The following is a 24,012-nucleotide window of genomic DNA, read 5'->3' as shown; positions in this document are numbered from 1 at the left end:
CTCTGAGCTATTTTTGTCCGATCCTCTTGGCCACTTAGCAGTGCAGGTTAATTGTCTCCTCGTTTCAGCCTGTGCATGTGATTCAACTTAAAAAGAGACGTGATTACAAATTCAAATGCTAATTTCCTCTGAGGCACAAGAGGTGAAAATGCAAAAAACACATGCTGATAGTGACTATTTATATGCAAGGTTATTAGAATGAGGAAACAAATTAAGCAGACATCAATCTGGATTATGTGAACATGACAAACTGCTGGTGGGAGGGGCGTCTATTTAAATGCTGATGCTCATGTGAGAATGGGTATGAAATGGTAGTATTTTAACATGGTCATTAAAGCATAGCACACTAATATACTGTCCAAAAATAAGAGAAGCCACCCTTGGATCCATGGACAGCAGCGATCCATTAGATAGGTCAGGAAGATGGTACAAAGCAAACTGCACACATCTGGGGGCAATGGATTGAAAGTAATTGTTCATATTTTGCATGCAACATGTGTATAAAATCATATTACCCCTGTGGCATTTTCATCTCACTGTCTGTTTGCTAATATAAGCTAACGATTGGAGAGCTGATTTCTGCACTGCCAGTGGCATGACACTAATTGGTGGCATGCACAGTGGCAGCAGGGTGTGATTTGGTGTTAGTGGGTTCTGGGGTGGTTGTTTAAATTATTACCAACTGTTACCTGCAAGGAAACACAGACGCTGTCATTTGTGTTATTTGCTGATATAACAGAACACAAATGGGTTGTCTGAATGAGCAAAGATCTGCTGACTTAAACTGGCAAATTGGAATCATAATTGGAAATATTACATTGTAGTAATTCAGAAGTTAGACATGTGGGTTGTTTATACAGGGTTTCCCCCAGAAAACTTGCCAAGCCCGGTGGTCGGGGCGTCGAAGCGGTCCACCGGTGGTCCACCGTGTTTTTGTATTAAAAGATGTTAAGTTGACAGGAAATGTAAAAGTATTACTGTGTAATTTATATGTTATGGGAAAAGATCTCCAGTGAAATGCTATTTAAACCCACAACTAGTATTAAAACAACAAATTTGCACTTCTGTTTAATCCAAATTAAGTCAGCGGCTCCATCAGGCCCCCCAAGGGCTGATAAACGCTAATATTATTGCCAATATAAACACTTTAAAACAGACCACAGATACATAAACGTAACACTTGTTTATTGAGATTATCAATGCTGTTAAATTTTATTCAGTTGTTTAGGTATACATAAATTAAATGATTTTAAATTGTTTAATATTTAAATACAAGATTTTAAGGAGCTGGCAAGTTTACTTTGTAAAACTTCAAAGAACAATATTCATAGATTGTTTTGTTACCATAGCAACAATCTGATGCTGTGAGTTGAATCTTTGAATTTACAAATCCAATTTAGTAAACTGTGATTATAACTTATTGCTTTTTAGGCTGGCCAATTAAACTACTCCCTTCTCCCATATTTCACTAACTCTAACACAGAAGCTGTTAGAGGTGCTGATACTTTTAGGAACAAAAGGGGCCCCTAAGTCAGATTCTGCTCCAGGCCTCATACAGCCTTGGACCGGCCCTGCATGATGAGGTATCTGCTGCACTACGTAGAGATGCGCAACAAACAGGAGATTTAATTCAATGCTGCTAATGTGGCTTTAGCAGCTCTTCCATTTCGTGTCTGTTGAGTTTTTAATAAGCGTCACAGAGACTATTCTGGTTGGTCGAGTTTATGGGACGAGTTTCTCAGATCTCCGTGCGGCCGCGCGCATTAACTCTAAGTAGACAACGCATTTGATATGGTTTGATGCATCGTGTAAAAAATAATACTAAAAATAATATAAAATCTGCGTGATGCGTGACTCCGAGGAGAGCGCGAAAGCTCCTCACCGGGCTGAACCTGCATGATGAGGTTAGCGCTGCTCGTTATCCACAAACGCTCCGGCCAACCGGGACCACAGACATAAACTTTACAGGGAAGACAGACACAGAGCCACACGCTGGGCAGCGTGTTGAGATGTAGACGGCACATATAATTGTTCATTCACAAAGATAAATCGTTCTCACCGCTCCACAACACGCACTTCTGAATTCGTTACAAGTTATTCCTGCGGTTCACATAGACCTGCGCAACCGGAGCTAATGCGACGGGCTTTAAACTCTTACCTAGAGTTCTCCAAAGGATCATAATTCCTCACAGTTGGTTTATGTAAATATCCATACAGGTCAGTCTGTGTCCAGTTTGAGTGAAAAGAGGCGCACGCGATCCCGCTGAGGTAAAGCAGCAGGATCGCGAGGCAAAGCGCAGAGGCGCCAACTGTGTGATTGGTCCGCTCGCTGTCGGGTTTAAATAAACTATAAACGTATCCATTATAAACCTACAATTTAGGAATACATCTGCTCTGCTAAAGAGACGCTTGCAACCCAGCTTTAGAAAAAAAATTTATTTTTTTTTTTTCTAGAAACGTAAACAAGCAACGCTTAGCCTGGCGGTGAGGCAAGTAAAGCATGGCGGGCCGCCAGGCTTATAATACACTGGGGGAAACCCTGTTATGCATTTATGTTAGATGGTGCACACGTGCACACATGGCTCTCTGTGTCTTATTGGACCTTAGGCAAGGGACTGAAATACATACATGAAACAAAGAACTGGTTTAAAATAGGGAGGCACTGAAATGAAAATTTGGGCCAAAATTGACATCTGATTTTAATACTGCTGTTTTGCCGATAACCGATATCTACAGGTATTATATATGCATTTCTCTATGGTTTTGACACCTTTGGAAAGAAAATAGTCTGAAACAAATGGCTACAAGATAAAAAATGTTTTATGTTAATATCATCCTGGTTTTATTTATCAGACCCATATCGATATAAAAAAAGACTAATATCGGCCGATACTGATGTTAGTGCAGATCGTGCATCACAAATTTAAAAACTTAGCTCCAGAACCAACTCAGTTAACTTAATTTATCAGTCAGATCAGTCCTGTAAACATATTTATTCAGTGTATACCAATTAGGAAAATTGGTAGATGGTGTCAATAACTATAGCACATTGAAATCATTTGGAAACACCAAAAAAATCAGGCTGGTTATGCAGATTGTTTTAAACAAGGAATTAAAAATGTTAATGATTTGCCTGATTTGTCTTGTCTGTGCAACTGTCTCTTTGTTTCATTTGGATTCCCAGTTCCTCCTCCCGTTGCTGTATTGCATGCTGTCTCCTTACACTCACAAATACACGCACACACACAAAGCCCACTGCACCCTCTTTGCAGGAAATTTAATGGTCTTATGAACATCATCTGGGGTCAAACTTAGGTCACAAACAATTTATCTTAGCAAGTCACAGTGAGGGGCCGTGTATGAAAGGCATCTTTACATTGGCTACAGATTGTAATTGATTAGCTGGTTTGTCTATTTATAATAGGTTGCAGTATTGCTCCAAAAAGAAAAGGATGTGATCAAATTGATGTGTATTTTCCTGAAAGGATACGATTATTTGCTTGGTATGTTGTTTCTCAGCTGTAGTTGCCTTTGTTTATTTTCCTGTTCCTAGTGGTTCTGATTTTTAATATATCAAATAACCCAGCTTAGTGTTCTATTTAGTCACATGAATATTGCTCCTTTATTTACAGGATCTCTGTTTTGCTTGTGGCAGATAAGTGGAGCAAAATGTTTGCCTTGTGAAATAAAAGCCACATCAAATGGGTCTTGAATAGAACAATCCTATTCAGACATGTCTATTTTTGAATTAAACAAATTCATTCTTTGGATGTCAGGCATCAGTTGTTTGTAGAGTATAAACTGTGATGTTGAATTGAGATGTTCAGTCACCCTGCCCCCATTCACTGCTTATGGCCAAAGCTCATGCTACATGTTTTTTTGTTTTGTTTTGTTTTGTTTTGGGGTTTTTTAAATCAAGATCTCCTTCAGTTTTCAGAGAAATGTTTCATTTACACAATGCAAATGTAACCAGCATGACACCAGCTTTCTCACTCTTTGCCTTTACTTGTTTTCTTGGTTGACAGACCTTATTGTTTATATCCTTCTGGTATCATTTTAGCTTGCATGCTTAGTCTGTCAGCCAATTCTTATCTTGGCTTGGACAAAAGCCAGTGGCAGATAGCAATAAAGAACACAATTGCATTAATTAAGTTCTGGTAACCTAATATGTTGAAATGCAATCTGGCAAAAATCAACCAAAGGCATCTCTAGAATGTATTTGAGGTCCCAACCATCGCATACCTTAAGAGCATTTGGTAAATCATCCTGATTTAAAAAGAAGAGTCTTGTCGTGCTGTGGAGACATGGCGGGCAGCTTTAGACTGTGTTTGTAATAGCTTCTCATGTCTGCTCACAGTTCTAAATGTATTCCCATCTGTGAAATGCCAAACAAATTAAATCTAATGCAAGCCGATTGGATACAGTCATACTTCCCATTAGAAGCCAATGAGGTATTGCAAATATTTTATTGCCAAATTTAATAAAGCTGCAGTTCTCCATTTGGGTTTTGAGGAATATGTGTGTATGCCAGCTCCACATGGGTGACTGTGATGAAGCTGTTTCACAAGCCCTGATCTACGTCCACAGCATCAGCTAGGTGTATACAAGAAACCATAATCCTGTAGTATGCAAGAATCTGAAGTGGCTGTTGGATTACAAATTCAATGTACAGATTAGCTCTGATGATTATCAGTAGAAGCAAAAAAGCTTCACAAAGGCTGACCCACAGAGGAATGTTTTGCAAAAATCCATGAGGTTTTACAAGTTTCTACTGCAAAGGCTAGTTTCCACCATGCCTAATTGATTTGCAGAAGTAATACATATTTATGCACCGAGGAGCTTTGCTAGATGCATTTACAAATGACCTTAAAGCTACTGAATCATTTTGTTTTTGTGAGCTGCACTGTTTGTGTACCTCCTTTTGAACACTGGATAATAATGCGTACCAACACTGAATTGGTAATTAATCATTCCTCTATTTCTATACAGCTCTTTCAAAAAGGGGATGGAGATTGAATTAGACAATGGCATCAGCACAGTGGCTGATAACTCCAAATTTGCTGGTACACTAGTGCCATCTAGTGGACAATATGCTGTGGGGTCTTGTAGAAACCACGAAAGCCAAGTGAGTTCAGTGTTTCATGGTTTGAGTGAATTCACCATAACACTTGAATGTCTGTTATAGTTTTGGGGGAAATCCTGAGGCCAGAACAAAAGTAATGGTTTAAATAATTAGCAGATAACACATTTTATAAGCACTTTGGTAATGTGGTGCACTTGAAATAAATGGGAGTAAGTTAATTAGACCAATATATATGCAAGACAACATGGTTCTCAGTTTCTAAAATTTAACACCGTCGCAGATTGTTTCCAAACAGATGTCTCAAGTCTGCAAAAAATAGACAACAGCACCATCATGTGGTGGACAAATGAATAACAGAAGTAAGTTCAGAAAGATTTCCAGCAGGCTGAATATGCAGTGACCGGCAAAACATGAAAAGTATTCTTACTACTTTTAAATTTCTGAACATTTTGTCATGTTAAATTGACTAACCAATACTGTACCGTTGTAGAGTGGAATTAAAAAATGTAGATTTTTTTGTGTGTACTGATTAGCCATCAGAGTATATGGAAATAAATTCAGGTGCATGAATTTCTTAGATCCAGGAACATCCCTGTGTTACAATGGCCTATGCTTCAATCCAATGAATAATTTCTGACAAGCCCCGGAAACTGAGGTTAGTATACAATATGCAGCCTGGCTGAGCTTAAACTAAAGAATGGCACAATTGTCAGTATCTAGTTATGCAAAGTTAGAAGAAGCATGTCCTAATAGAATAGGTCCACCTCAAAGATTTATTCATTTGTTCCCATAATAATACACTGATGAAGAACAAAGCTCGTTAGCTTATATTAAAATGTTCTCTGCTTTCGTACTCAATTCAGTCAGCATGGAAGTCAAAAAAAAAAAATACATTCTGGGTTTGGTATTGTTGCATAGATTTTTATTCACTTTTTTTTTTTTTTTTTTTTTAAGCAGGACATTTACATTTCTAGGCCCGAGCAGCGACAGCACTGTGAAGGCCTATTGTAATCATAGTGGGGGGTTTTCCCCTTTCGTCAAATGAATTGGCTTTTTGAAGGCTTTGGCATATTTGAAAACTGACTAAACTTGGCAGACGCATCAGGCCTGCGTGAAATTTACACACAAGTCATCGCCATCCATATATAATTATATTAAACATTCTTATCTAAAAAATAAATGTCTAGCTTTTAGACAACAAAATGTTGAGAATAGTTGAAATTGCCTAAGATGGTTATATTATGACTACAGCAGCTATATATTTTTTTTATCTTTCCTGAGAGAAAAGGTAAAATTCATCCTTAAAATATATTTTGACAAACTGTTACAATGTTAAATTTACTCAACGTTGCTACCTTTTAACTAAATTGGTGAGTCAAACACAGTAAGGCAAGTACTGGAGTTTAAATATGGCTTCAGGGTTGCTTTAAATTTGGGCCAAACAACTGATAGAGGACAAAATGTACAAGCTGTTTTGTAAATTTGTCTCTTTATAAAATATAAAAATATATAAGGTAGTGACTGTAGTTAAAAATAGTGTTTTTAATAATTCAAAATTAGAAATAAAACTAAAACTGCAACTACTAAACTACAAAGTTGATATATGCAAAAACAAATCAGAATATTTCTGAAACTCAATATGTTGGTTTTGTGTTAAATGCTTGGCGCAAATTTTTAGTAAAAACTGTTAGTAATTTTACAATTATACTCGTTCATTTTTTTTACCCTCTAGATTCTACAGAAAATTTTCCATTCCATTCTCCACCGTCAGCATTTGAAACATTTCAGTCTGAAAAATCAGCAAAAACAGAAGAAAAAAAAAATCTGTAAAGAGACAAACACTCCTTGACAGCGATGTACATCACATCTCTAATGATGGTGTTTCTGCCATTGCTAGTCACGAAGAAAAAGTAGCAATAGACGTTAAATATATCACAAATTAAATGTACATTTTATTTCTGCCCCAAACCACTGTGTATTTGGTTGGCAGTTACTGCAACTGTTAGCAGCTTAATGTCTTGTTCTTAATTTTTCCTACAAGTTTTACTCTCAGTTCCAAAAGAACAGAGCAAATTCAATATCAAACAGCCTTAAGAAAGTGTAATGTTTGTTTTTTAGATTGCCAAATGTTTTATTTGCTATTCTCTTGTGTTCCACCAAAACCAATTAGACAAAAAGACACTTGCTCCTTGTGCATGAGGTGTGTAAGGAAGAGAGTTTCTTCTCAAAACACATCCTCCTACATTCATTCTATAAAAGAATGCACTTGAGAAAGTTCTACTTGTTTAAAACTGCTGTGGTTGCAAATGCGCTCCACACTCATATATTTTACCAAATGAAACATTGATGTACCCTCCAAAGCCTCCATCCTTCTTACTACATGTTTCACAGACAATAGCACTTTGCCAGCAATTTGTTTCAGCCAAGATGTATGGTGTGATAAATATTTAAAATCAAATTTGGCAAAAAGACATAGATGGATGTGGCACCCCCGGCTGTCATGGGAGCTGCACTTTGAAGTGCAGGGATGTCCCCACAGAAATCTCTCAATCCATACACACAAGCATTCATATGTGAACACGAGTATAAATGGAATATGCATAACTGTAAGTAATATTTCTTTGTTGGGTCAAGATCACAAATGTGACAGACTAGTGACACCTTGTATGAACGTGAAATACAAGTTTATTACTATTAAAGATCATTTAGGAATGATTCAGTGTGTACAAAGGTGGTACTGGTCATTTTTGTTAGACATCTCTAAAAAAATGTAATATTGCATAAACATTGCATCAAAGAAAGCTTTTTTTCTCCCTTAATGAATTAGACCATCATTTAAAATTGTATTTTGTATATCTTCTGGTTACTATTGTTTGACATTTAAATTTTGGTGCCTGTCTCCAACACTCATTGGGCAAAAGGTGGTGTATAATGAAGAACATAGCTGAGAAATCATTTTAGCAATAAATGCCTTTTCTGTTGGTCAGTCTTCTTCTGCATCTTTCACCTAAGTAAAGGGGATGGTAGCTAATGGACATTTTTGTTGGAAAAAAAAAAAAAAAAAGTAAACCCTGTGTGCCAGACTATGAGGATAAGAATATGTGGAAAATCAGCTGCGACTCAGTGGCTTAGATAAATACAATCAACTGGGTTAGACTGGATACGACTTCAGCAGATAACTGGAGAGGTTGTGCATCTTTGCTCTCCATCCCTTGAATATTGATAATGAAGTTTAGGACACCCACCATAGATTATGCTATGTATCAGTGATTTGATAAACACACTATGTCATTCATAACTGGGTCCTTTCGAAATACAATGAAAATTGCAATAGTTATTCCTTTATTAAAATCTGGGGAGAACCATCTTTTTAATAATTATAGACCTATTATCCCTGTTACTTTGTTTCATGTTATCCTAAGCATCACCATTCTCAAACGTCTCTTCTCTATGGAAGCCGACCCTGACGATGGTATTAAAACGATTAAAAAAAGGACCCCCTTAGCAGCTGTTGACAAGCACTTTAGTAGTGTGGTAGATAAACCTCCATATTTTCTATACTGCTGAACCCACAACAGAAAGACAAAGAGACTGCATTCATATTACAGGACAGGTTTAGCTTTATACATCAACATGGTGAAATATTTCAATGTTTTTGTAAGTTATTTTTCACTCTTTGTGACAAACATAGCATTAATAGAGATTTGATCAAATAAATATACACACAAATATGAATACTATATATTGGTGCATGTGATTTTTTTTTTTTACTTCAAGAGGTATTTGAGTGTATAACCCAGGGGTCACCAAAGTCGGACGTCGAGGGCCGGCATCCTGCATGTTTTAGTTCTCTCCCTGGTGGTAGTAACAACCTTTTCAGCATGTCAGTGTTCTTCTTAGGCCTTCTAGCGAGCCACCATTGGATCCAGGTGTGTTAAAACAGGGAGAGAACTAAAACATGCAGGATGCCAGCCCTCGAGGACCGACTTTGGACACCCCTGGAACTGAACTCAATGTATTTTATGTTTTCAGATGTTTCACCTGTGCAGACTCTGCCGAACGTGGGAAGGATGCGTGGGAAGCCGTCTTCTTCCAGACAAGGAGCTGGAAGAAGACTTGAGGACTTCTACTGCTGATGGCGCATCGGAGTCTTTAGAGACTCCAGGAAAGACTCCTTAGCTTCATCTCCAACCAGAAGCAACTTCATGAAAGAATGTATTTGGAAACGTAGCCAACATGGACGAATGGCTTTGTTCACTTCTTCCACTGCCGTTTCTAAAACTACATACAAATATATACACATTTCCAAAGTATGAAGTCATTTAAGGTACATTAATGTTTTATAATGCAACACGAGTTTGTTGTGCATTTTACACAATGTTATTAAAAACATGACTATTCCTTCAACCAAGGGTTAATATTTTATCTAGCCAATGTAAACATTAAGGTTGGTTAAAGTCAAACCAGTTAATAAAACACTTATCTCAACAACTCAGTCTTCGTAAAAAAGTATCATCTTGTTGTACTCCCGGCACTGTACCAGTGGAGATCCTCTAGGGAGACCATGTCAGTCTGGCCTTTGTAGGCTACAGAGGCCACATCCATCCTGGTACTGGAAATGCGTCTCCTCCGAGTTGTGCATTCATTGTATTTAGACACACAATACTTTTCTTTTCCAATTTGATTTGTCTGTGTAATTAGACGATTAAATGAAAAAAAAGGAAAACTCTTTCTTCTTCTGTCATGAGTTTTGATTTGTGAGTTCCAGAGAACTGTCATGAACCACAGCAAGTTTTCAATAGTTGCAAAGGTATGCCATCATCCTGTAGGAGTGACAGAACAGAAAGGGTTCAAAATTCCCACATCTTCTCCTCTAATCTTTGCTTCCTTTTGTAGTTGATTTTTTAAGACCCTTCATAGCAATTACAATTTATTGTTGAGTTCTGTCAGAAGATGAGGCAACAAGGCAGCAATCCTCTATTGAATGGTAATTTATTCCTCTAATTTTTGTTGTCAACACTATGGGAAATTCTAATGGTATGATCACCTTGAGTAAAAATAACATTCTGTGCAAAGTTTCTTTGCACAGAAGCAACTTGTGATTGCTTCTCTTAAGCTCGCTTTACCATGTGAAACTGGTGAATTTCTAACAGAAACCATATGTGTTGCCTTTATTTGGCAAATAAAGGCAACAAACATTATTTGTCTGTTGCCTTTATCGTTTGTGATGTTTCCTGTATCGCAAACAATATTGCAACACAGGATTAATAACAATGTAAAAATATGTTAATGTGCTGAGTGTGTAATGCATTGGATCAACAATTTCATTCTCGTTCTTCTAAAAGGAGAATGACTTGACTAAATGGAGAAGAGCATAAATGCACCTCTGCCAACAGCTAATGCAAAGTAAGTGATTTTTAGCCAAATATTTGCATTTTTCAGTTAATCGGTCATTTGTTTAACAAAGAGCAGTTGTCAAAATTCTCTGTCTTTCCATCCATCTGATTTTGGTCAGATGCCTATCTCAAGCAGTCACTGGACAGGAGGCAGGTTAGATCCTCGATATGCCGTCAGTCTATCTCGAGGCATACACACAGTCGTAACATAAGGGCTCTTCTACTAATTAACTGCTATGTTTTGGACTGTGGAAGGAAACATGCAAAGTCAATGCAGTATCATTCCAGTATAGGAAGGATCTTATTGCTATAAGGCTACAGTGCTAATAACCCACAGTAATATTATTAAGTGAAGTGGCTTTGCCCACAATAATCCTGCACTTGTGATGACTTAAAGTAATAGGGACGTAATCTTCCCATACTGGACTGAATATATTTTAGTGTTTGGTATTTTTGTCTGTGTGTTTTTGTGTATTTTGTCTGACTCACATAGTAGGCCTCTTTTTTTTTACCTTTAATACACTACCATGGAAGAAGAAATGTCCTAAAGATTCACTAACAGTATGAGGACAAAAGTAAGCTGAGAGGCAGAAGAGACAGAGGTGGAACAGCAGGCAAGCAGAGGAGGTGGAAGGAGTGCAGGGGAGCTTTTAAAGCAAGCTGAGCCACCAACTGCTCCTGCACATCTTTTCTCTTATCTTAATAAGTAATGAGTCTGCCACAGGCTGACAATGAAGTATTTTAAAAATAGTTCTAATGTATGACTCTGAAGGAGGTGGTTGGGCATTGATATATGGCACAAACAGGCTTGAAAACAAGTGAAATATTAATGGGCTGTTTCCTTGGAGTTAATGTGGAATTTACCTGATTTCTGTGGTGTGAATCAGCAGCTGGGATGAAGGGGTGGTGGGACGAGGAGGATCACTGAGGGACAAGTTTGGGTGAGTAATAATAAAAGACATAAATATTACGCGAGTTCAGTATATTTGATCTGTAAAATAACTGTAAAAAAGACTCCAGTTTGTTGGAGCTGATTTTTTTTTCTGTAAATAAATCAAACCTTTCTGGTTATCTCTATTTTTATAGCTTCTTCATCTCCTGTTTATTAGCTCTTAGCACAGGAATGAACACAATCTATCTCTTTCCCTGTCCCTAATTAATCCTCGGAGACTTTACACTTTGTCAGAGAAGCCTATCATATCTTAACACACCACAAGGGAGCAGCAGTGTGAAAGGAGATAGTATGGTGAGATGACAAACTGCACCACATGCTGGTGAAGAACAACTGTGAATTATGTCCCTGTTTAGACATTTTCTGGCACCACATTTCTGACGCAACATCCTGTGAGAAAAGTATTGTGTGTTTGTTGCTTTACATACCTTATAGCTCGTGCCAGGGCTTTTTTTTATACACTGTATGAGAACATAAGCATGGTTTCCTGTGTAGATGGTGTTTCAAGAAAGTCGGTTATGGTACAAAGTTATGGTCGAAGTGCTGCACCCAAGAGAGGAGGCTTAAAACAACAGTGACACACTGAATTAGGAAGTTTTGTTTGAGAGCTGCAGAACCATTCAGGAACGCATGGCAACGCCATTCAGGCACTGGAAAGGTCAATAGTTAGAATAACTGTTTGTTAGCGGAAAAAGAAATCTCAACTGTATTATCACAAATTGCTTCCAGATTGTTTCTTTCTTTTAGCTATTACCAAAATTGAGTACAGACACTGACACCATTTCAGCAAAATAAAGGGTTTTCTTTTGAAGTGCAGAATGAGAGGCCATACCCTGAAATCTGAAACTTGGCTCTCTGTCTTGTCAAATGTCAAATCTGTGTTTGAAATGCATGCATCTATTGGCGTTTATGGCTCATGAGGTTATGGAAGGAGTTATGACTGAAACATAATTGCCCAATATTTTGAATAAGTGGCCTATGTTTTTTTATTATTCTTCTGTGACTGTATGATAACTGAACAGCCTTCAATCTGCTAACCCTACATTTAATATTCATATGTAGACATTTTCTGCTTTTCCATTTATATTTGGTACCTGCATGCAAGCTATTTTATATCCATGTTCTTAAATAATGGTGAGTTTCAAAGTATTCAAAGTATTTATAAGTGTTTGCTTAAATATTTTTCATGAGTTATAGATATAAATGATAAAATATTGAAATGTCAACTGTCATGTAATTCAGTTTGTGTTCCTCTTTCTCCCCATTTGTTTTCGTTCTGTTCCCCGTTTCTGTTCATTGAATGTAACTGCAGTTGAAACCAAAATAACTAGAATAACTCCTTCTGGTCGCCTGGAGTCACAGAACTACATTTAATTTAAAGTAGAAATATGAGGAGAAAGCAGAGAAATACTGTAAAAAGTGAGCTGTTGAAGCACTGCTGTCACAGAATATCTGCTGTGAACGGCAGTATTTTGCATCAAAAAAAAGTATTGTATTGTATTGTATGAAAACTGTAAAAGTACTAAAAAGAGAGATGATTATTGCCTGTTTTAAATAAATAGAATTCATATTGTTGTCAGTGATGAAGCTCACATTGTTCCTCAAGATTAATATTCTAAAAATGTTTTATCAGTAATTGATAAAATATGTGACAGCATGTTGATTAAGCAATAAATCAATGTTCCCATGTTTTTCTGTGTAATGTAAACTGTATCAAACTATAAGGTTAAATCACATCCATGTCCCATCATCATGATTGATTATTTTTACTTATTTTACTTTTATTTATAATTCAAAACAAGGTATGAAATTAAGGAATTACTTGTTTGTGACTGGAGACAATTCAGTATTGTTTTAATTTGACTAGTTTTCAGTAAACTCTAGAAAAACAAACAGAGTTACAGTGAAAGGAATGCTCTTTTTGCCATATCTTTTGCTTGTGCGTCAGCCATATTATATTTGCATTCATCCACAGTCAAAGTCTTTCATGCAGATTTATTTATTTTTATCATATTTCTCAGAAAATAAGTTCTTAGTTACAGTCATCATCTATTTCAGGCAAAATATTCCACCCTTAGTCACTTTATAATATCCCGTAAGAAGGTCACATTCACCACACTCTAGCTCTGTTTCTTTTTTTTTACTCCTGAACAGAGTACCACTGCTGGTTGAAATGAAAAGCAAATATTAATATTTGCTGGTGTTACTCTGGAATGTAGACCCAGGGAAGTGTTGTACATTCCATATTTAATGACTTGTTTACTTTTCAGTTCAATGGATCTTTTTTCCTCCCAAATAACAGCATGATGTAGAATGACCTTGATTACATACAAATTACAGCTTTATTCAGTCTAATCTTATTTCATTTTGAAAAATGCTGAAATTGTAAAATGTATGCTTAGCAGTAAAATAGCAACTGAGTTTAGCTAGCCAGTAAGCAAAGCTTTGCATTATGTCAATGTGTGAAAATGGACATTCATGTGGCTCCTTGCAACTATAGCTTCCAAATAACTTAAGGGAAACTAAAATAAAAAAATGCATCTTTCTTCATATTCCAAAACTCTTGAAAAGTCATTTACCTGTAACACTGGAACTATACATAAAAAGTACTTGCATTCATTCATCCTTTTCACATTTTAAGTTTCAATCTCAAACTGCAATGCACTTGCGATTGTGTGTGACACACCCCCACAAAGTGCTTAGCATCCTGTAATGTGATACCACTAAATAAAATCAATCTGCCTGAAATAGTAATATTAGTAACAAGATTCTGTACTTAGAAACTCAGAGGGACCTGGTTTTGTGACAGTATTGTTCGTAAAAGTTGTCTAACAAACTTAATTTACTTAAACATCACTTTAAGAAAAAAGTTCTCACATCAATGAGCCATGCTGATAAAGCCAGGGAAAGCTAAAAGAATAGCTATTTGCTTTTCATGTAACATAGTACATAAAAATGATGAACGAACATCCATCCATAAACTCAAGTAATTAAGATTAAAGAGATAACTATTTACATACTTCTAATATTTTGTAATAATTGTATTAACTATTTTTTAATAATTTTAATAGTAATTTCAGTTTGATCATGACATGTTTTTACATGTATCTTTTGCTCAACTCCTAAATATAGAAGCATCATTTGTCCCAGATTGTTCGTTTCATGTACTTTTGACCAATGATGTACAATTTTGTCCAAATGGTTTTCAGAAGTTGCTTAAAGCTACAATATCCAACACAGATAAACTGGTTAGTATTGAAGCATCTTTATGAGAAACAGAGAGAATACACTCTACACTTTCTGTCAAGTAGTTGGTCTTCATCACCTCTCAAATTAGAAGATCAATTACTGGAAGATGAGATAAAAGCATTAGCAAATATGAAATAGGTGGTGTGGGGTGACATTTATAGAGTTAGCTCAGGAACAGGGTGGGATCAAAGGGTCTCAGCAATATTAACCAATCTGTCTGTGTCCAACTCCCACAACACCCTGTAAAAGGTGTTAAATGTGTGTCTTTGGAAAGACAAACCTAAAACTACTGTGCAGCTGAGTGTTTCAGTTTGTATGTCTGCTTATTTTTTCCCCCTAAATTCTTCCTAATTAGGTTTTTGTTGCTAAAACAAAATCACACAACATTTGCGCTGGCCCTTTTTGGAAACGATAAAAGCTGCGAATCTCAGCCCCGTCAACTGGTGAATCTGTAAACACGCCGCATTCATTACAGATGGTCAGCCTTTTCTATGAGGGAGGTGTATGGTTCAGCGGATGGTCTTTAATTAAATTCATTGTTGGAAAGCTTCCTTGGTGAGTCTAATAACTCGTAGCCACACCCCATGCTCCTGACAACACTTTAGAAATATGGCACTTTTGCTTGTTGGCTTTTTTCAGTTTTGCCATCCATATTTAAATGCACACTGGTGTTTATGCACAGAGCGCTTTAATGATCCATCATACCATGTGGATGAAAGGGCAGAGTCCTCTACTTCATAGAAAGGAGGAGCAATTTGGCCATCTGCTTGGATTCTTTTTGTTTCCCTGGAGACTCCCATCTGCCTTTACATTATCAATGACAGTTCAGCCATGTCCCTTAACCTCCTGTCACCCATAGTTATCATTCTACACCCCAAAATACACTCAAATTAATACATGAAGTTATCACTATCCAAGAGAATGACAGCAAAATCTAAATGCTATATGAAACAGTGCGACTCTTGGATTGTATCAACTGTTTTCCGTCAACAAAATTATGCTGAACTATGTTCAGAATGTACTGAACTAAATCCTGCAACTTCCATGACCGAAAGAGAGTACATCGAAACAAAGCAATTTTGCAGCATTTCTTTTAGTCCTAGTAAAAGATAAAATATATGAAGTCTCACGCCTTGCTTAATAATAGCAGCCTGAAAGAACAGACACATAACCACTGGACAAAATATTGCTTTTTTTTCTTCCATTAGCTGTAAGAGATTATAAGTCCTCTTTTGTCACTAACAACTTCAACCTTTAGGTCCAGGAAAAAAAGTAAGCCAATCACATGTGATTATATACTATTGGATCATATGTGAAAACATGGAGGGGGAAAGATGTGACTGTCAGCCAGTCAATAAACTGCGGTGCCGCAAAAACCCATAAATATGACACATGCAAAGCAGCATCTGGCTGCAGGTTAAAGATTTTATGTAAGATAATAAATGATTGCGATGGTTATGTTTGGAGGGTTTGTTTTGTATTACACAAAAGTCAGGATGACTGTAAAAGAACAAATGCATAAAATTAGGTTTCTAATAAAAACACTGAAAGGAAAATAATTTATGAACAAACATACAAACCATTCCAAGTTAAACTAAAATATGATAAATTAACAATTTGATGATAAATTAACAATTTGTGTGTCGAAAGAGCCAAACTTCTCATCACTACCAGAGGGAGCTTATTTTAGCTGAAGGTTGAAACCTAGACTGTCCAGTAAATTGAGTGCTACACTTTTTCGCTCAACTTTTTATTTAAAGCGACACACCAGAACATCTGTCACAGTACTGTAGATGCCCCAAATTATCAATCCACTTCCCACACCATCCTGCCATTGCTCTCTAGTAAGACATCAGGGTACTTAAACTTCTCTGCTTTATGAAAAGACTGTCACAAAACCTGAATTAACTAGTCCAACCGTTGCCTCTGACCTGGAGAAGCTCTCACATCCCATAACCTGAGAAAAGTAAAAAAATAAGACAAAGTTTCGCAAGCCAGATTTTCTCCACTCAGTAACTACTCCTGAAAATCCAAAAATGCCACCCCCTCCCTCAGTTGTTTTGGCTGTACCTTGGTTCCTAAAAGCAAACAAGGTACAGCATACTCTCGTGGCATCACTCCTCAAAAATATCTCAAATGATTCTAAACCATCAAAACCACTCGGCAATTCTGGAAGGGTCAACATCTGGTCTGCAGTTCAATGGCCGAGGCCAAACCCACACTGGTTCCCCTGGATCCAAGGTTGGACAATTGGTCAGAGGTACAAATATTGAGAAAAGAAAAGCATACTAAATATATTGAGATCATTGGAAAATACCAACTAATACCATTAGAAGGACCTTTATTTAGTTGATATTTATTTCAGTCAAAGTGGAAATGTGAGGAAGCAACTTAGAAGCACATAAGTTCTGTGGTTTTCCAGGAAAAGTGGTAGCATCTCAAGGGGACAGGTATGTGTGGGAAGAGGACCCTTGTCAAGTGCATGGCGCCTCATTAAAATGTAGACAGGTGCTCGTTTGATGAGTTCATAAGCAGTTCAGCAACAGCCTGGAAGTAGTGCACTTTACAAGACTGTTCAAAGATCTTTGACATCTGAGGAGAGCCAGAGAGTCCAATAATCCTACTTTCAGAATGCGAGTCTTTCCTCCGAGATCAATCCAAGATCGAAACATCAAATAGAACTGCTGCTTTTCTCTTTCTAAACCTCCTCTCCACCCCTTACAAAAATCACTTACTAGATGCTATTAGACAAGCTGGTAAAAGTGTCATTACCACTGGGAAGGGGGGATGGATAGATTTCCGTCAAATCATGGAATATTCTCCACCCGTTTAAGCCTATAGTTAAGAGTGCAGCATTATTGATAAGACTGTGTTCTGGGCACAACTCTGTGCCCAAAGGCCCAAAGGGAAGCAATCCACAGAAGTGGGCTTTCATGTTCATCTATGTACAAGAACAAAGCGAGGATTTAGTCTGCGACTTTGATCCACAGAGTTGGAGGAGTGTTTTAATTCTTTATTTTTTACTCAACCCTTGGGAAAAGCCTGTGCTCAGTTGGTGTTTTGTGAGAAGTGCCACAGAAGTGTCGCCTCTGGCATGCCAGATGATCCCTCACATTGTCCTTTGCCTTGCAGACAAGTCTGGGAAAATTTCCATCACTACCAGGCATAGCAGCACATCACTATATTACAGTAGGGTTCAAAAAGGCTTTTATTGAAATCAGAAATGTGTTTTACATCCAGATATCAAGGTGATTGCATATGTTTATCAGATTACAGAGTAACTAGCTGGAATTGTCGTGTCCAGTCAGTATTAACTGCTATCTTCTAGCCCTGCCAGGTAATAAGGTTATTTAATTCTAGTCTCTTTTAATCTGAACTGATGTTTCAGTTTGACGACAAACCAGTCAATCTGTTTGTATTGATGCTGTCATTTCTGGAGGCAAGAATCGGTTCAGGTTAAATTGTAGATATGTTGGGAAACATGTTTCATCCATCTCTAAGGTTTATAAGTAGATTACCTTTTGTAATTCGTTTTGTTACACCAGTCAATAAGCTTCCAATGCAAATGCGGTTCATTTGTATTTGAATTGATGTCCTGTCCCCATTAACTTATGCCTTTAATGCATTCTGGTACATTAGTAAATAGACTTGCTGGATTAATCATTAGTTCATTGGGATCATTTGCTTTCCTTGTGCTTAATCGAATCTCTGACATTGGTAATAAGGGCAGACTTCACCGGCCTCCATGGAGACTACCTTATATTTTCTTTCACTATCATATTGTAGTTTTCTGGTGGAAAAAAAATAGTTGTAAATGTTCAACTTCTGTTTTGATTTATAATTTGGCAATGTTACTTTGACATCTTTCTTCTTCTACTTCTTTCGATTCTCACTTTTTCTCCGCAATCACCTTTCCTTTTGCAGATCCTGATAATTGATGGTTCTTTTGTCTCAAGCATAAAACCTCTGAACAAGGTCCATGAGCATTACTTATTTAGTTCTAATTAATTGAAGTTTACCTGGTTGAATTTAATATGAGTTTGCTATGTCAGCTTAGAAGAGGACTTATGGCCTGAGTAAGTGTCCTGATTACATTAGATACTTTTTGCAAGTTTACAGTTGACGGGTATAAAAGAAAATGTATTTAATTAGACAAAATTAAAATTAAGTGAATTTTATATGCAAGTCAGGCTATGGAGCAAAGGGTGTGTTGGATTGAAGCAACTCCAAAAAACATTGAAGTGTGAATACAATTTAGCGATTTTTTAAACTTTCTACACATAGTTTGGTAGGTTAAAAAAAGTGTGATAAGAATTAACAGACTTCGTATATTTGACAGACTATTAAGGCGATCAGTTTTTTTTAAAGCAAAATCTATATTACATTGTTCATTAGCTGTTAATTCAACATGCTGTGACTTGAGCCAACAATGGGCTGAGTGACTTATGAATACTCTAATGGTTAAAGCAAGAGAAGCCAACAATTTCATGGCTGTTTTTTTTTTTGTTATCAGAGTTTAATATATTGCAATACATGCCCCGTGCCCATTTTGAGTTTTGTGATGTGCTCTCAGTAAATAGGACCAAGATCCATTCTGTGTGAGGGACATGACCTGGAATACCAACATCATGCAGTAGGATGCTTAACAGTTCCCTTGTGTTGATTGATATAGCTGTACGTCTGCTGCTGATGTTTTTAAAACAATTAGACACATAGCTAAGATTTCTGTTTTTTGCACCAGTTGCTGTAAAACAGATTTCTGTCTGTGTTTTCTTGCAGTCATTTATCAGCTAAGGAATTGTGTGCATCTACAAGAGTAAGAGGAGCCACTAAGAACTGCTTGACATTTTCTGCACAAAGAAGTCCTTTGAAAAGGTATCCTCAACCTAACCTACCCCAAGAAGCAGTTATGTGCTCCTTTTGTTTTCTCACCATCCCTAAAATGCATCCATCTCCCTAATGGGTATTTTTTTCAGAAGAACATGTTTCAGAGTATTGCAACAGCAGGCAAGGAGGATCATGGACAGAGTCGGGACACACAGGCCTTTAAAAAGCAAGATTAATACCCCGGCAAAGATGATCTCATAGTTAAGTGTTTTCTGTTGTATTTACACATCCGCCCAGGTTGTCAGGCTTGTGCCTGTCTCTGAGAAATGGAACCGACACATCGTGACACTAATGCATCACTGAAAATATTTGAAATGAAAAAAAGCTCATGCTACAGCGAGCCAACGAGAGACATTGCAAACACTCCATTTGACATTGACACAATGGCGCCTCTGCTCAATACAAATACTGTTATTCCCTCCCAACCAACGTCTCTGTTCTTCCCTTTGATGGAGGAGTCACGCAGAAGAAAATCTGCTGCACTCGGAGCAAACTAATGACATGTATTAATGACATTAGACTATCCAATTCAATGCTTTAATAATTGATAATAAGGGATTGCCCGATTTGAAAGGGACATTTTGTGTGAAAAACGATCACATTAATTGAGGTTTAATTCAAATCTAAACTGTCAAAACACCCACCTTTTATTAAATCTGTGTTAAATTTTAACCATTTCACAGGAAAAACTCACATGTTGGTTTTATCGTATGGCATGGTCTTTAGCTTTTTCTAAACATAATTAGGTATAAGTGTACATAAAACACATAGTTCATCAAATAAAAACAAGGTCAAAAAGGAGAAGCTGCAGGTTACAAACTTAAGTCCTGTTTCTATAGAATTTAAGAGCAGAAGCAGCAGCCTGGTCCTACAACTCAAATACAATTCATTAAATGTTCATCAAGAAGTGTGACAACTTCTATAAAAACAGGTGTTTTAGCAGTTTGCTGGTGTGGATCAATGTTCTTCAGCCATTATTTTCCCAGCAATAAGAAAGTGCACTATCCCATTTACCTCTGAGTGAATTTCCTCAAGATTCTCAACTTTCTTTGTGGGGTTTAAATTACCCACAGGCCAGAGATTGTCTGCCATAACCTTGTGATACTTTTTAAAAAAGGGTTTTTACCATTTCACTATCTAACCTTTTTGCTAAACCCTACAACTTCTCAAAATGTTCTAGCACTGTTGTTAAAGAGATTACTATGCGTTCCAGTGAAGTGTATGAAGGGTTAGTGGCTGATCCCACTTGGATGACGGGTTAGATTGCCTAATGGCAGTAAAAATGTGACCTCGATTCTTTTTTATCTTCCATAATAACAAAGTAAAATAAGGTTTAAAGAGAATTCATGTATACATAGCAGGAAATGGATTTTTCAATCAGATGATGCTGCCCTCAGTGTTCAGAGCTAATCAGACTGCATTGTGGTAAAATGACTGGTTGGGTCCAAACCTTTCACCTCTGCTTCATAAATGTACATGAAGGCTGTCCAAAATTACAGGGTTTTTGGCCATTTCATGAGAAATCAAATGTAATAGCTGCTCATCTGTTAACATAAACACCTCTGAACACTCAACCTACACAACAGCATACACATAAAGACTATTATTTTGGTTATGATCACTTTGTATGTCCTTTATTATTATGCAGCATCACTGCTAGGGTGAATGGAAAATCCTAATCTTATACAGCTCTCACGAATTTGAGGCCTTCGTGTGACAAAGTCTTTGCAGCAAACAAATTCAGTTGTGAAATCTTTGCAGGTGACAGTGATGTGTATGGCTCAAAGGACCACTAAACATTGAAGGGAAGCACAGTTGCACAGCATACTAAACATGCAAGCGATTTTGATAAATAAGAATTGAATTGAGTTTCAGCTGTGACATGTTGATTGATCAAAAAGCTCATGGCTAAGGCCTCCCTTCTCTCCTGTCTTATTTATCCTTTGTCAAATGGTTTTAAAATCAATACTAGCCTTGTACACAACCTTTTCTGCTGCGGGCACTCGAGGAGGACTAAAAAAAAAAGAAAGAGGAGAAAAAGAAAAACACCTGCTCTCTGGGTGATCGTTACTAATTTTTCCTGTCAAACATGTGAACACAGAGTAATTATTTTCTGTGTGGTTTCAGGGCATAGCAGATTATTGTACAATCCATTTAGATAACTTCTGAGTGGGCCTGGAAAATGAAATCGCCCCAAACCACACAAGTCAGACAGGAGAGGTGATCTATCAGTCGCTGAGGCGAATAACTCAACTTAAAGATGTCGTGCCTTGGATGAGCCGGATTTTTCCGTTCGAGAGTAAAGGAAGCATAGCTCCTTGTCACACTGAGACTTAGAAGTTATTTTTATTTTGGTCTTGAGCAGAGATGCAGCATTTTACAGAGTTGCTTGATATCTTGACAGGAGCTACGCAAGTAAGCTTACTTGATCTGGGTATAATGTTATCATCAAAAGTATTTATTTGACCCTCATAACATCCTTATGTGAAATGAGTAAGAATTGTATCATAGGTCTTTTGAAGCATTAAAACAATTGTGGAAAAAAATAAATTAAATTCAATATCAACACTGCACAAATTAAGGAAAACAAAAATGTACCTTAGGAAATCCGTTAGTCAAGAGAACTAAAACTAAATGTGACCAAAGGCCTTCTACCCTTCTCACCACTCTAAAAACTGTGCACCTACAGTTGAAAACTTGGTTTACATACATCAACACAAACAATTGTTTCTACACATATGCTCAACACATGGTGTCTGTTTATCTTCACAGGGGCTTTGCATTTATTTCCATACATTTTTAATTATTTCTACAACCTAACTGACTCTTGCACTAAACCCTAGATAGTACATACTGTACCTAATGCTAACCTAAACCCAATTTACACCTTATTTCTAAACCTAACCACAAAACAGCACTTCTTTTTATGTGCCCTGGGCTTTTGGCCCCACAAGGAGCAGTGTGTACTCACAACATAGGTATTTGTTGGAAAAATGGGCCAAACAAGGTGCTAAATGCTAACATACACACAGGCCAAATGGTTGAAGGTCACACAAAAAAATACAGGATGCTGTTAGTGTTACTTCATTGTTGCCTGCCTACTTTGATGCTTCATGCAGTCTGGATTAAGCTCAATCACGCAATTAAGATACCATCTTAAAATATTTTTTGTAGCACAGATCTCCCCTGGCACATGTAGACAACTGTAGCACTCATCTAATGCACTTGACATTAATGAGGTAGTTAGTTCTTTAAATACCTTCAGTACTGAGCCCTCCCACCACAAACTGTAGAAAGAAACCCAGAAGTCTAATGTCAATAGTTACTTTACTAAGTAAGTAAGTTTGCCTTCATTCATGCACAACCTCATTAGAGATACCTTTGGCAGTCAGAACAGAGCTTAGGTTAGAGATAAGGTCAATGTGTGTCGTACTCAGCAAAATGACCAAAAGCTTCAACGAAGTATACGACTGTTTACTTGTTGATAAGTCAAAAATTAAAACTTATACCACTTGGCAGTTGTGTTTCAACTTAAATCTTAAATCAAAGAGTACTTTTAGCCAATCTAAAACAAAGGGGAAATTCAAGTCGGCATCTGACAAAGATTCAGTTCAGTTCATTAAAGGCCCGAGTGAAGTGGGAGCGTTTTTCCACTTACCCGATGAACGTCCCTTGAAAGAAATGACCCCAAACTCCTGACAGCATCCGGGAAAAAACGTTCTCACCGCAACCAGTACGGTTCCATCAGAACTTCTTCCTTCGAGTTCCGATAATCCGCACCGAGGTCTCCACTCTTTGCATTGGCAAGCCGCCAATGCTCCAGCCAAGTCCCGCGTTAGCCGCTGAGCTAGCTGATAGCTAAACTAGCTCCCTCTCAGTCGAGTTCGTCACTCACACCTTTCCACAATTCCGTCAGGTTCACAGAAGAATCCTGTCCGCACATTTTCACCTCACGAACACAAACGAAGTTCATGCGAGTCAATATGAGTTTCACTTTACACATCGGCAGCTCACTCCTTTCCTCAGGCCAACCTCTTACTCCTCTTCTCTTCTCGCCATCGTTTTCCTTTACTTCCGGTTTCTCTTTCTTCTTCTTCACATACCAGAATCTGATTTCAAATAAACTTGAACCACGCATACGGGAACTACCACAGACACTTCTCCAATCATTAAAGCAGTTTCCATCTAATCATAGATTACAGTTACATATTATATAATACAAATATTAACAAACAGCCATTAAATTCCTAGTATAATATATTTGCTCTCCTTGTCAGGTGTATCAGTTTAAATGAAAATCTTTGTCTTGATAAGCCTGCAGCTATCATTACTCTCTAGATGTTTCAAAGTTTGTCAAATTGTTTAATAGCCTAACCTTCTCATAAACATTTCCACAACCTGTCTGCTAAGATTCTTGATCTTCTTAATGCTCTGATGTTCTCTAA

The 24,012-nt window shown here is 37.3% G+C and overlaps 1 long non-coding RNA gene across 1 annotated transcript in view; it reads right to left on the bottom strand.

Annotated features, from left to right (window-relative positions):
* LOC106944708 (uncharacterized) overlaps positions 1-23,641 on the bottom strand; it is a 78,701-nt gene extending 55,060 nt beyond the window's left edge. Inside the window, exon 1 of the long non-coding RNA XR_001424398.1 lies at positions 23,226-23,641. This is a non-coding gene — a long non-coding RNA (uncharacterized LOC106944708). The remainder of the gene's footprint in view (positions 1-23,225) is intronic.
* Positions 23,642-24,012: the final 371 nt, after the last annotated feature.

Source organism: Poecilia latipinna, unplaced genomic scaffold, assembly GCF_001443285.1.
Source record: "Poecilia latipinna isolate Pla-1442-1.1 unplaced genomic scaffold, P_latipinna-1.0 Scaffold109, whole genome shotgun sequence".
Classification (NCBI taxonomy): domain Eukaryota; kingdom Metazoa; phylum Chordata; class Actinopteri; order Cyprinodontiformes; family Poeciliidae; genus Poecilia; species Poecilia latipinna.
Note: the sequence above shows the minus strand (reverse complement) of the source record. Positions and strands in the feature narration are given on the sequence as shown.